The sequence below is a fragment of the Urocampus carinirostris genome, chromosome 3, assembly GCF_059441175.1.
Source record: "Urocampus carinirostris isolate Australia breed hairy pipefish chromosome 3, RoL_Ucar_1.0, whole genome shotgun sequence".
Lineage (NCBI taxonomy): Eukaryota > Metazoa > Chordata > Actinopteri > Syngnathiformes > Syngnathidae > Urocampus > Urocampus carinirostris.
Genome location: NC_142351.1, coordinates 14,208,659 through 14,224,248, shown reverse-complemented (window position 1 = coordinate 14,224,248; position 15,590 = coordinate 14,208,659). Strand labels below are relative to the sequence as shown.

The 15,590-nt window shown below is 38.9% G+C and overlaps 1 protein-coding gene across 2 annotated transcripts in view; it reads right to left on the bottom strand.

Moving 5' to 3' along the window:
• LOC148368764 (uncharacterized) overlaps positions 1-15,590 on the bottom strand; it is a 51,266-nt gene that overhangs the window by 13,267 nt on the left and 22,409 nt on the right. The window lies entirely within an intron of this gene.

Below are 15,590 nucleotides of genomic sequence, written 5' to 3'. Positions count from 1 at the left end.
AAAATGAGGTATATGACTGAGATGTTATGTTAGATGTTTAGAAATGTTTTGTTACAGTTTGTTTTTTGTTTGATTTTCTGAAGGGAGGAGAAAAATGTTTCTTTACAATACTATTTTGAAAATGCAGTACTGACACCTCCCGACTTACGTACATTCCATTCGCGGATTCCGGCAGATCCGATCATTTTTTCGGGGTGTCGAAAAATATCCGGACATTGCTGTAAGTTAGATTTTGTATTGTGTGCACCTTTTTCCGAGTAGAGGACAGTACTGTAGTGCTTCTTTCCGCCGCCATCGGCGTGTGGCGCTGGAGAGCTCATTCAGCATCCACCCCAAAGAAGAAATCTGGCTTCCTCTTCCTAGTTCGTGTGTAAACATTCTATACTGTCTTTGTCTATACTACCTCCAGCGCACTAAGAACTTTGCTATTTTTATTGTTTAATATCTTGTGCATCCATTCAATATGGTTGGTGTAAAGTGTAAAGAAGAGGAGAGACGTTTCTTTTGAAACGAAAGTGGAATAAGAAAGCTTGATGCGGTTGAGAAAATGGTCGGAACGCTTTTTTTCTGCCACTTTTTACCACGGAGGAGGACCTCTTGAAGCGTATCTTCCAAAAGTAAGTAAAACCTCACTTTATTTATCTTTATAAAGCATATTATTTTATTAAATTGTTATTTTTTTAGTACAAAACAATACAGGTTACTTATACATACAAGCCTTAAACATACTTAAAGAAACTATAAACATACAAAATAGAGCACTAAAGCAACTTACGAACGATCGTCCGGAACCTAACTCGTTCGTTGGTTGGGCAGCGTCTGTATTCTGATTAATGTTGTGTTTGTGGAATATGCTTTAAAGCACATATGTCAGAGTCAAGGCCCGCGGGCCACATTAGGCCCGCGAGAGGGTTTTACCTGGCCCGCGTGACGATATCAATATATTATTAGATCCGGCCCGCAGGCCGCTGCAAGCCAGCAGCCCGCAGTACGCATGAATACTACATTTCCCACAATGCAACGGGGATGCGCCGAGCGGGAGCAAAGCGGGAGGCGGTTTAATTTATTCAGCAGTCGATCAGCAGCAGTCATTAGCATAACAGCAAAAATTAGCCCACATTACCCATCAACAATGGCTAAACGGAAGGTGGACACTGAAAACCGGGGCTTTCAAACAAGGTGGGAGTTGGAGTACATGTTCACGGAGGTAGCTGGAAAAGTATCAGCGTCAGCCTCAAACAAGTAATGTAGAGTTGTAGTAATACAGTACTGTATATAAATGTATGTAAATACAGTAATAATACAGTAATGTTTCCTGTGCAATTACACATTTGAAGTTTTTACTCCGTTCAAGTTTAAAAGTTAAATATGCACATAAAGAAGGTCTTGTTTTTTGTTGTTCCCCTCGGGAATTTTAAAGCTTTATTGTCTATGTTGACTATGTTGTTTTTGTTTGCCGACTCTGTCCTGGGAGTGTTTCTTGTTTTTCGGCTTTTCATGGAAAATAGATCTTGATATGGACAACAGTCTTTTGATAAAATTGTCTCCTATTTAGCAGAGAAAATGACTTTTGATTGTTATTATTTGTTAATCAGTAATTCCTTTTTTTCACACTAACCCAGAGAAAGCCCAGAAAGGAAAGTCAATGTACATTTGAGCAGGACAGATGAGGTCCAGTGTGTTGATTGCTATTGGTTTTAAGTAACAAGAGATTTTTGCACTTTATTTTATTGTATTTCGAGGCAATATTTCTTTTTAATAATTTCAGATGATTGAAGTAGTTCTCCATCCGGGCACCGGTGTTGTGGAATGCTCTTCCCCCTGATATCCGATCTGCAACCTCGGTGGAAATGTTTAAATCTAGGCTTAAAACTCACTTCTACTCTATAGCATACGAGTAACCTAATCTTCTTATATGTAATAACTTGTGAAGCCCTTAGAGACTAATTGTGATTAAGGGCTATACAAATAAAAATGACTTGACTTGACATGATTGAATGATAGAAAATGGTTATGAGTTGTTGTTATGAGATATGTTGAGTTTTTTATATAAAGGACATTTGTATTTTGTGCCTGCTGAAATTAAAAATGACTGACAGAGTCATAAGAAAATATTGCTTTATTTATACAATCATATTGTAATATATTTGTTGTGTTTTCAGTAGGTTAAATCTTGGTTTCAGTAAAGATTGGACAGTCCGGCCCTCGGCTTGTAGCCAAATGTTTTATTTGGCCCTCCGTCCATTTGACTTTGACACCCCTGCTTTAAAGGGACACTGTGTAATATTTGACCATTAGATGTTATGTCTCAGATTTCATTCACGATGTGAGCCGCGGCCTATCGCCTAGCGTGCCTTTTGTGGCGGATGTGAGGACTTAAGTGTGGGTGTCCCCGCGAAAGTTTGAACAGTGGGCGTCAACGCTTACGTTTGAATTGTAGGCGTGAATATAATCCAACAGGCTTTATTGCACAACGTGTCTAAGTTGTTTGACGCTGAAAATGGCAAGGACGCACGCGAATTAAGCACATTCCAAGCCGCCCTTTGGAAAAAATGCATGTTTCAAAGATAGTCCATGTATTTTTTGTATTATTTAAATAAACGTGTCTTTTTTTACCACTAGGATGATCTAAGTACCGTATTTTTACGATTATAAGGCGCACCCCCCCAACCGCCCCCCCCCCCCCCTAGATTTTCCATACATAAGGCGCACCGGACTATAAGGCGCTACAGTGGGAACATCAACAAATCAGTCAGATAGTTCAGTCAAACTTATTAACCCCTTAACATTCCGTCGGCTCGCAAAGGAGCAAATACGTGTCTAAGACACGTACGGACACGGTGTCTGTACGATGTCACCAATAACTAAATGTGTCATTTCACATATCATTAGGAAGGTTAAACTCTTGGGATTTAATAAATGCCAACTATTTCTTAGTTTCTTTTTTCTTTTTTGCTGGCAACTGTGTGGACATCAAAGTAATAATTTCATTGTGCAGGGAAATGTGGTTCTTTCCTGTGCATATGCCAATAAACGCTATGAATTGAATTGAATTTAAAAATAGACACATCACAGAAACATCAAGATCAGTCTGAAACAAGATACTGGGAAAATATACAGCCAGGGTAGCTCACCAAAGTCGTCTTGCAGCCATCACATTCAATAACAATACGCAACCGTGGTCCTCTTACCGTTACTGCAGTAAATCAAACTGTGTAAAATATTTACACATTCCAAAACACGCAATAATGCAGACAAAAAAAAAAGAAAAATCCGCCAAGAAGCAACTGGATCGATGGACGTTGCTTGTTGCTAGCCGTTTAGTCCCATAATTCTTGTTTACAAATACAGACTTGTAAAAAGTGTTTTCTCCATGCCGTAGAGCAACCTAACGTGTGATTCACATTCATCTTTTTCGGCCGATTGCAGGACTTGTTTTGCCCCACTTTAGCCTATGCGAGGTTGTAAGTGCTAAAAAGAAACCGCCTCCTTTACCTCAGAATAACTTTAGCCAATAGTGACCGATTCAAACGATGATTGACACATTGGTTAGGAAATGAAACGCTGGTGTATATATCCCAGCATACACCGCGGACTACTTCGCCTACTTCGTACAGCAAGTGTTAAACGTCATTACAAGACGAAATATGAACATGAATTCAAGGATGAGTCTGACATGGCGGAGACATAATAACGCGCAGTGTCCAGGTACGGCCAACAAACACAGACCCTGAAGACCTTTGTCACTGATAAAGACAGCACCACTGAAGCAAGCTATCACATTGCTCACTGCATAGCAAAGCACAGAAAACCATTTACTGATGGCGAATATTTCAAAGAAGCGTGTGTGTGCGTGTGTGCGTGCCTTCTGCTTTGCTGTCGTTATTTCAAGTTTTGATATCATTGGTGAATGGTATGGTAGCTGTCCACAGCACTTGTGTTTTGATTGTAGTTCATTGTTAATGAAGAATGGTTGATTCTGGTCAATTCTTGTGGCAAAATGTTGAAGTCATGGTTGGCTAAAGGCCTTTCCACTTGTTATTCACATTCATTTTTTAGTTGATTGATGAACAAGAATAGTGTAAGATAAATTGGTCAGTTATACCAGTGTTTTTCAACCAGTGTGCCGGGGCACACTAGTGTACCGTGAGTCCTTGTCGAGTGTGCCGCTGGAATTTGCCCAATTTTCTTTCCAAAAAATAAGGCCATTGTTCAGTATTTTTGCAATCATCAGACGAGGAACTGTAATAGTCATCCATATCAGTAGGTGGCAGTAGATTTTTATATACTTTTTATGTACTAACTATCTGCTCTTGAGGTAGCACAGTACATTTAATAACTTGATTTGTTTAACAAAACGGTTCAAGATTGCACTGTAAAAAATAAAAAGATAAGATAAAAAAGAATGATGTGCTTTAAGTATTTTTTTCTTTTTTTTTATGTACTATTGTACGCCCTCATACCCCCCCCCCCCCCCTCCGGAGGAAAACAAAGCCTATACAACAAGGACAGTACAAACATCTTCTTTGTTCCTTTATCTCTTTGTTTTCCTTATCCTCACTGTAAAATGTGGACCTGGAGTGCCACATCCAAATTCGTTGTTACAATAGATCCCATGTTGTAACAATGACAATAAAGGTATATTCTATTCTAATTATCTGCTTATGAGGTAGTACAGTGAAATATTTGACATAGCTTCATTTCAAACATTTTCGACGGACGGTGTGCCTCGGAACTTTTTTTTTTTTTTTTTTTTTTTTTTTATAAAAAAGTGTACCTTGGTCCAAAAAGGGTTGAAAAACACAGCTATATGATTAAAATGTATATCCATGTTGTATATTTGTACTGGTGTAAAATGACTCTTAGCTCTGTTGGATATAAAAAAAATGTTGTGCGAGTCATTAATCTTGGTGTGGCAAACTGATTTACAAGGAGATTTGAAGGTGGCACTCCACACCGAAAAGGTTGCTGACCCCTGATCTAGACCATCACAGACTATAGTTTCCTTTTCCACCCTACTTGCGAGGGGGACTCATCCTCCTTAAATGGGAGCATACATCCCTTCCTCCACACAACAGTTTAGGGAGATGTAAAGCTCCCTTTACTCAATGGAGAGAATATGGTTAAATATAATGAAAAACACAGGCTAAAATGAAATAAAAAGTAAAACAAAACAAAATGTGAACACCGCTGCGTCAGAAATACAGTACTCCACCACTTTGAAATGGTTCAGTCCATTTGATTCCTAGGACTATAATTTAATTTAAAAAATGGTACTTCAGTTAATAAAAAACAAGCTTAAAACAAACATTAAATTAATAAAAACAACCTTAAAATGAACACTCAATTGATAAAAACGGCCTTTTAAAATAAAGCCTTCAGCAAAATATTTTGATTAAGATGTTATAATAGATTTTTTTTCATGTTTTATCACTTTAAGTGAAATGGAAAAAATCCAGCAAGAGACTCTGGGTGCTCAGCACCCCCAAAGTTCTCAACCTAAAATCACTCCTGGTGTTAACTGTGAATGTGTGGGTGAGTGTGTTGTCAAGGTGAGAAATGGCATACAGTGGGACCTCGCTACTTCGCGGGTCTAAAAATAGTAATAATAATAAAATAATTTAAAAAAAAAATATATATATATATATTTTTTTTTTTTCAAGCATTTTTGAAGGGGCGTCGCTACTTCGCAGATTTTCACTTTTCGCGGGTGGTTTTGGTCCCCATTAACCGGGTCTAAAAAATAATAATAATAAAATAAATTAATAATAATAATTGTTGTTGTTTTTTTAAGCATTTTAGAAGGTGCGTCACTACTTCGCGGATTTTCACTTTTCGCGGGTGATTTGGTCCCCATTAACCGCGATAACCGAGGGATTACTGTATATGCATTGTGTCTTTCCCAGTTAACAATATAATTTCTCTTTCACCCTTAATTGTATGTACAGCCAGTAAAAATAAAATGTAAATAGAAGTATTTGAAAATAATAATAAATACGTACAGTATACTGTACTGTACTCAACATGAATTGGCACAACAGTGTGCTTCAGATTTCATACGAGGTTGCACTTCATACTTTTGGCCACTAGAGACTAATCACGTTCCACGATTATACAGTTGCTAGGGGCAGTTTACAGCTTCTTTTTTATAAATACTCCTTTATAAAAAAATAAGTGTGAGTAATTACTGAGATTTACTTTTTCAATAACACTAAAATAATGGATGTCAAATTATCTAACGTTAACATTTGCAATTCAGAACTCCATAATTGCTGTTGCCCATATTTGAGACACATTAGTAAAAAAAAATGTTTTTAAAGGGAAATTGTGTATTTAGCGCATCCTAGAGAAAAAATCCATTAAAGGGACAGTGTTTAATATTCAGTGCTTCAAAAAAAAGTATAAACATTGATTTGAATTCTAGGCCATAATACATAAACCAATCACACCAATGTTAATTTTTAATTAAAAAAAATAATATGTCAAGAAATTTGTATTACATTAACATAAAGTAATCCATACCTAGAGGTTGCCGGCATGTTTGCCGGCGTCTTGCTAACAAAAACTAGTGCCACAGAGTACAGCGTAGCAGCATTAGACAATAGTGCAATCTAGTAGTCAAATATTACACACTGGGGTTTTAAAGAAAAAACGATATTGATTCAAATAATAAACAAAAACACACTGTCATATAAATGTGCTTTTTTTTAAAAGCTCTTTGCCACCCAAGTTAAGGCGCAAGAAGTCGAGTGACATCCATTCTTTTATCTCAGTGAGGCAGGCCTCCAAATTTCCAGTTTAGTGAGGAAGATTCCTTCATCGGAAGATATAGTTGAGTGTCATCTGTGTAACAATGAAAACTGATTATACTTGCGAATAATATCACCTAATGGTAGAAATGCAGAAAAGAAAATGCTGAAAAGAAAGGGGCCAAGTACTGAACCCTGCGGAATACCGCAGGTAACACTAAAGGGCTAACACCGTCGCGATTACTGTAATGCACTACTCTCCGGTCTCCTGAAGTCCAAAATCAAGAGCCTTCAGCTAGTACAAAATGTGCAGAGAGGCTTTTAAGTAAGACAAGAAAGTTTGATCACATTACCCTGATTTTAGCTAACCTGCATTGGCTCTCTGTTAGCTTAAGATGTGATTTTAAGGTTCTGTTGGTATCATACAAAATCATGCATGGACTTTCTCCCTCATATCTTTCAGACTTAATTTCCCCCCATGTTCCGGTCCGGAGCCTTAGCTCTGAAAATGCTGGTCTACTAGTGATCCCAAGAGCCAAGAAGAGATCCGCAGGTTCGAGAGCGTTCTCCATTCAGGCCCCGGTGCTGTGGAATGCTCTTCCCCCTGAGATTCGATCTGCAACCTCAGTGGAAATGTTTAAATCTAAGCTTAAAACACACTTCTATTCTACAGCATGTGAATAACCTATATTTTATGTTGACAATATCCAGGGATGGTGTCATAATAGTCTGTAGTTTGCAATGGTATTTGATCTGTGCAGCCCTTTGAGACTCTTTGTGATTAAGGGCTATACAAATAAACATGACTTGACATGAGACATATTCGCGGTGTCCACTAACAATATTCCAACTTTGATGTGTGTAACTGAAGCGTCTTTGACAATCTTTTGTAATTGAGACCGATCCAACTGAATTACTTAACTTTTCGGCAGCTTTTGTTAAACAAGTTATTGGTATTGGCATGTGGTGAACCACATTGAAAAGAAGACCCCCCTCAGAAATAAAATTGTCGCAGTCTGATGTGTATTGCATTGTTGTGTGCGCCACAGACAGTATATGATAAAACAAATTATTCTCTTTAAAAGCGGACTCGAATTTTAAAGAAAAAACAAAGACAAGCCACAAAAAAGATCTTGAGAACTGATTCAAAACAGGGACTATAGGAAGAAACAAAGGCAATTTACAGCCCTCATTGTAACAGTTTGTGGCCCCCGACAAAATATGAAAGCCTAATGTTAGAGTGGCCTGCGCAAGTTTGAAATGGAGGCTTTATATCTGTGCTAACTTTTCAGGCAGCACTCAAAATGTACTCACTAACGGAGTGTTTTTTAAACCTTTTTTGAGCCAAGGCACATTTCTTTCCTTGGAAAAATTCCCTCTGCAGTGTGGTTGCATTCCCAGGAGAAATTCATATATTTACTGTAAATCCATTTCGTATGAAATATTGATTAAGTATTTAAATCTGATCGTATTCAGAAATGGATACCATTTTTATTTACATTGACATGCGAAAGTATTGGCCCCCTCAAAAATATTTTGACATGTTGCCATATTTCAGGTTCCAAACTTATAGATAAAAAACTTGAATATTTTTTAAGAATTTAACAACATGCGAGACATAATCATGAAAAGAAAGCAAAATGTTTTCAATATTTTGTATTGTGTTGAGTAAAAAATGTAAACGTGGACGCTGCAAAAATATTGGCCCTCTATGAGGTAATACTTTGTACAACCTTTTTTTACTGCAATCACAGCCACAGGTTTTTCTTGGTATGCCTCTATAGGTTTTGTACATCTTGAAACGGAAATAATTGCCCATTCTTCCTCACAAAACTGCTCAAGTTCCTTATGGTCTGATGGTGATTGTGTGTGCACAGCATTTTTTCAGATCTTTTGAAGGTACAATACTTTTGCTAGGCACCGTAACGTAGGGACTATTTTACCTTGACCTGTATAAGTTTTAGTCACTCAGGCTGTAGACCAACACATAATATTAGATTTGTTTTTGGTTGACCTGCAGCTCAGGTGCAGGGTATGTTTGAAAAACGCTACAATTTCAGTTGGCACAAATTCCCACACTCGAGGAATGCAGTGCCAAAAGCACAGAATGAATTCCACTCTTCAACGCAAAGTTTTGCGTGTCTCTTGATGTACTGATTTCATCTAGAGAGTGGGAGAAGACCACCACTTTTTTTCTTGGGTGTGCAGCATGGTTTGTGTCTTTAGCAACAGAGAAGCACATGCTCATCTTGAGTGCTGACTGTTCATAATAGAAAATAAACCATTAAGGGTTGAGTGACAAATTGTACTATTCTCATCTCCATCAGTTGGGCTAATTAATTGTAGATTCTCTGTGTTTGGTTGCATTTCCAGTTGTCTGTGAGCTGAACTTTGAGAATAGGATGTCGGCAATATACTGTATATGAGCGAGTTTTTTAAATTTATTAAGAAAATTTGCCCTTGAAGGACATTTAATCTAATTCCAATTGCTGCAATGTCATGACCCAACTGGCTCGGTCGAAGGCATTGTTCAGTTTTGGTGTTTGCAGTTGTCGTCACTGGCATCACACTTCTGTGATGTACTGCTGGATGGTTGTTCAGGGTAAGTGGAGGCTTTTCAGTTGTTCAACGATTTGTGTACATAAGACCCAACGAAAATTGTAGTGTGATAGAAAGTGGGAGCAGAAGAAGGCAAAGTAGCACTGTGGATGGAAAGAAAAATCAACAATTTGCAGGGACGTTAGGTTGGCTGTTTCACTCATTGTCCCGTGGACGGCAACTTTTACTCCTGTTCTCCAGCGTCGGAGCAGAAAAATATTGTAGTCAAGTTGTTCCACTTAAAATGATAACACTTGAATTGTAAAATAGAATTTTAGAAAGAAGAAAAATGTTTCAAGTATGCATTTGGTAACTTTGGTATTTGTATAAAGAAGTTTAAAGCAGTGACAGTGGTTAACTACTGGGTGTGCTGTATTTTCACAACTGTAAGGTGCACATGAGTCTTTTTTCGAAAGGTGAAGCATGCCATACAGGGCTTTTTTGTAAAATGTATGGAGTAAAGAACACCATGATAAAATTGAAGGAGGAAATGTGGGCATTGATTGCATACAAAAGGGTATATGCATTACGCAGAACATTGTTAAGAAAAGTATTTTACTGCTGCGCTTCCCGCCCATGCTCATGGACAGAAACTGCCACCTATGGTAACTTTTCGGAGACTGGCAGTCAAAAGTAGCTTCCACCAGGAATCATCATCAAAGTAATTGTAAAGGGCTTGAGGGAAGAGGAAAATGTGAAATTTCGGCAGAGGAAGGTGTAGACCAGTTGTTTTTTCTCAATGCATTCCCATCGCTGTTGATCTGTGACACTACACTTGCCCATCCCACAGCCAATGCAGGAAAAAAACAAGTGTAGCCAATGAACACTCAGCTTTCTGTCATTCCGAGAGAACTGACACAAAGGAACACCATCAGGATATGGGTATGAAACGGCCCCCCTCCCGCAAAACTAGTGCAAACATTCGGTGACCCCTCTGGCGTCAGGAGTACTGGGGCATCTTTTTGCAGGAAACCGGTGCGGCGCCAGTGGCGCAGAGTATCAAACATGTTTCATCATTTTGGCACTCAATCGCCAAATTCTTCAAGTGAGCGGGGCAGTGAGGAAAACCGCGACTTGATGAATGCGGTCTAGATACAGCAATTCGTCTTCGACCGGAGTTTAATTTTATCCCGGAGGAAGTGAATGGTCTATTCAATGGATGGGAATTCCCTTAAAAGGAGCTGACTATTTCGGCTCCAAAACACCTCTTCAAATTTTTTGTAGTTGTTTAATTTATTAATTATCATTTATTATTATAAATAACTTCTATCTATCTATCTATCTACCTACCTACCATGGTCATATCCCTCAAGAGGGGTGACTGACAGCAAGACAAACACATACAATAACAAAGAAAATAAAAGGGAAAAAAAATTGCAAAAAAAAAAAAAACACACACAAACATTTTTGGACCATGGCCAACCCAATTGCCCAAACAAGTTAGGCACCTCGGCACCTAAGGTGGTCATGCTTTCGTCCCTCCAGATAAAACAGGACATCAGAAAGCAGCCATGTCACTCGGGTCAGGGTGACACAACACACTCTTTTGTTCAACAGCAGGGCCCGACAGCTTTCACTGGTTTACCCCTGCCGCATCATACGGGTGCTCAGCCCATTCTTAAGAACGCGTCCACAATCCCACTATCCTTTCACAACGCCTCTCCACTCCTTTCTATCACCAACAAAAATGAATAACTTAAAAGGGGAAAATTAAATCTTAAATTAACACTTAAATGGTAACACTTAAAAACTACGGAAAATAAAATATTTATAAAGCTACACAGAAAAAGATAAAATTCACCTGTCATATTTGACCCCAATCTGTCTTTACAAGAACAGTTTTTTTCCATCTTTGCAACATTGATAAAATTCACCCTATGCTATCCAGTCCGCTGCGGAGATTATAATTCATGTGTTTGTGACCTCCCGTCTCGATTACTGTAATGTATTACTCTCCGGTCTCCCAAAGTCCAAAATCAAGAGCCTCCAGCTCCAGCTAAGCTGCATTGGCTCCCTGTTAGCTTGGATGTGATTTTAAGGTTCTGTTAGTATTATACAAATCATGCATGGACTTTTTCTCTCATATCTTTCAGATTTAATCTCCCCCTATGTTCCGGTCCGGAGCCTTTGTTCTGAAAATGCTGGTCTACTAGTGATCCCAATAGCCAAGAAGAGAACAGCTGGTTCGAGAGCATTCTCCATTCTGGCCCTTGTGTTGTGGAATGCTCTGCCCCCTGAGATTCCTCAGTGGAAATGTTTAAATCTAGGCTTAAAACGCTCTTCTATTCTATAGCTTATGAATGAACTATATTTCATGTTGACAATATCTATGTATTATTTGTTATTGCAACATCCGTTGCAGCCTGGTGATCCTGGAAGGGGGATTACCTCATGTGAGGTCCCTTTCTCAAGGTTTCTTCATTTTCCTCATGTTGAGAGGTTTTGAGTTTGTCCTTGCCCTTGTGTAGGTTTTATATCAGGGGAAGGTGTAAGAACAGTCTGTAGTTTTCATTAATCTGTGGTCTGTGCAGCCCTCTGAGACTCATTGTGATTAAGGGCTATACAAATTAAAACGACTTGACTTTAAACTTCTTTTATACTAAAAATTGCATTTTGACCAATCAAAAGAAAAATATATCATCTCGAAGGGAACAGCTCCTGATAAGTGGGTAGCCGGTTCAAGTCATCCACTTCCAAGAGCTTTATGTCCGCAGACAACACAAATCATCGTCAAATATAGGGCAAAAATGTGTTTGCGACGTAGCCCTCATTTGCCTTTTCTTTCAACGTAATAGTAAATAGTGTATTCGTAATTGCTATCCAACTACGTTAGAAGCTATTTTGAATGGCGTTATGATCCGAAAATACATGACGTAAAAAAAACTTGGAGAGGAAAACCGCGCCTTAAGCGACAAGTGGCTTGGGAGCAATGGATGATTGATGGACATCAAAGTTTCACAAAGAGTGTAATGTAGTCCTGGCACAATTTGCAAACGAATCGTTGACGATTGTGTTTACATGTCTGCTTGAACTGTTTGACGTTTCGCAAAAGACGGCATTTCGAAAAAGCCGCATGACACAGAAAGTGACTATGCCAGTGAAGAAAGTGAACCTGGCATGTTTGATGGACAGTGCAGCTGTTCAATTCAGAAACAGAGGATTCTTTCATGAGTTTGATTGGTGATTATCAGTAGATTTTTTTAAATGTTTGCTCCTGCTCTATTTTTTTCTTATTACACACACTTGTATGGTTGAGTGTGTGTGTGTGTGTGTGTGTGTGTTGTTGTACGGTTTATGTAATAGATGAAACCGTTAGAAAGTTAAAGTGGAAAGTGTTGAATCGTAAATAAAACCCGCGCCCTATAATCGGATGCACCTTAAATACAGTACAGCACACATTACTGAGATTGTGCCATTAAGTACGGTGCTCCATATGGTCTTGAAAATACAGTATGTATTCACCTGATTTGGCCACAGGGTTGGTGTTTTTTTGGCCATGGCGATAAACACCAGCAGTAAAGTTCAGGACTGCTACAAGACAACCAAGATGTTTGACTCGATTCGCAAATTTTCAACAAGATAGAAGTATGGAGACTGGCTGAACTGTATATGGATTTTGAAATGCTTTTAGCTGTGTAGGTACAGTGGAACCTCGGTTTTCGAACGCCTCTCAGTTCGAAGAAATCGGTTCTCGACCAAAAATTTCGAGAAATTCTTGCTTCGCTTCTCGTTCAAAAAAATCAGAGTTCGAACGCCGGTACGCTAGGGTGCGATGCTGAGCGTGTAGATTTCCCCCACCCCTCGTGAAGAACTGTTATCACGTGCACACGCACTTCTTTTCGCTTTCGCTTTTAACATCGGTGAACGGAGTGTTTTAGCCCCTAATTATGCCTCCGAAGAAGGTCGGTGCTAGCAGCAAAGTTGCTACAGGTGAAAAAAGAAGGGTAGTGCGTACAACTATTGCATTTAAGAAATAATAGCAAAATATGAAGAAGGTGTGCGAGTTTCCCTTCTTTCGAGGGAATAGAGCATGGCTTCTGCAGACCTTAACAAAGGTAAGAAATCCTATTCATAATTATTTTCTTTATCCTTTAACCGCTCACCACTTTTTGTGGAGACCCGGGTGCTAAATGACATGTAAACGACCTGATTTTTTTTGTTGTACACGTTCATATTAGCGTAATCTTTCGTACGGAAGATTACGCTAACGCGAACGTACAATTAGCCTGGGTTAGCTTCATGTTTACGTTTATGGTAAGCATTCAGGGTGTTGGAACGGATTAAAACGATTTTACATTACTTTTAATGGGAAAAACAATTTTCGGTGATCGAACAAATCTGTTTTCGAACAGGGTTCTGGAACGGATTATGGTCGAGAACCGAAGTTCCACTGTAGTGTGTTTTGGGGTGGTGGTCACTCTGGAAGACTGCCACGTTTCACCTTTAACAGCCTAATGACAGAAGGAAATTTTTATTCAAAATGTAATAATAACTCCACAATCACTATTTCGATTGTTCTCTCACCTTTCTGTGATATGACCTTAATGCATGCTTTGTCCAACCAATATTTCATAGTAGTGCTGTGTGCTGTATGATATTGTTGGGATGCAACTCTGCATTTTCTTTTTCCGAACGCGATGAAAAGTTTGTACAGTATTCTTGTGGATCTTCCATTACCACCAGAACAATTCAGCTATGGCACAGGTGTCAAACAGGAGGCCCACGGGCCAGATCAGGCCCGCTAAAGGATTGAATCCGGCCCGCGAGGCAACACTCAGAGAAGCGCAAGAGAAAAACAAGCTGCAGGTTGAAATATGTCAACTTGATGTTGCCAAAGCCAGGTGCCTCTCACAAAGACAATGTACTTGTATTTATTTCTCTCTCTTTCTCTTCCACCCCTTTTCTACTACTCTGTCTCTTTCACTCACTGTCTCTCTTTTTTCTCTTCCTTTGTTGCTCTTTCTCGCTCCGTGTCTTCTAACCTCTTTTGCTCTAACTTCCTTTTTTCCTTTTCTCTCTTTTCTCTTTCTCTCTTCAAACCCTTCGCACTTTCTTTTCTCTTTTCTCTCCTTCTGTCTTTCTATTTCTCTTTGGATTTCTTTCATCCGCTCCCTTTCTTTTCCCCCTCTCTCACGACTTTTTATCTTTTGTTTCTCACGCTCTCTCCCTCTTTTTCTTTCTTTGTCCCGCCCTCTCTCCTTTTCCCTCCCTCTTTCTCTTATTTCTTTATCTCTTTTTCTTTCTCTTTAATCTACTAGTCCGGCCCCCGACAGAATGTTTGTTCTATCGTGTGGCGCCCGTGTTAAAATGAGTTTGATATCCCTGAGCTATGGCATGGCTGTAGCAAGAGAGAAATATCTGGCGCTGCAGGATTTTAGTCTAGGTTACTCTTTTGCTTTGCGTTGCTTCTCCTGACCCCTTGTGTGTGAGGGTTGGTTTTTTTTTTTCATTCTCATGGTCATTTTGAGCTCATTGAGAAGATACTTAATGACGCATCAGGAACGCTTACACTTATCTCCCACCAGAATTTACTAATACAATTCGTAAAAAAAATCTAACAATGTGATTTTCTGTTTCTACCCAACCTTTGATATTCTCACATGATAAAAAGGGGAGTGTCTTAGTTTTTATGACCATTTCATTGATGTCCATCCACCCCTCACACCAATGCATGTAATTGTAAGAAAAAAAAAAATAAATAAAATAAAAAAAACCAAGAGCTGCTTGTTGCTGACCTCCGCCCTCACCAGAATGACTTATGCCATCAAAATACAAATAGAATGTATATGTCAAGCACCACAAATGAGGGAATATTTTAGCTGTTCTAAAAAAAAAGGCAATTGCACCTCCACTACATTAGAGGGCAATGATGCTCTCATTGGCAGTGTGCGCACTCGGTGGTGAAGAAATTGTTTGAAATGAGCCTTGCACACACAGAGTGAGAAGTGTAGCAGACCCTCACGTTTCATGATGGTATAAAATATAAAATATTCAACAGGGATGAGAAGACAGTCGGAGACGGACGGAGATAAAGAGACAAAGTAAAGTTTTCTCCTGGATGCAGATATGAGAAAATATGATGAAGCGTGACTACGGATGAGGAGCAGAATGGTGTGCTTGCTGAGTCTAAAAATGTTGGCAGCGGAGAGCATGGAGCCAAATATATTTAAGACATTATATCCCATTGATTGAGGGTTTTCTTTCAATGTTTTTTCTTTTAACGTGACAAAAAATAAGATTTGG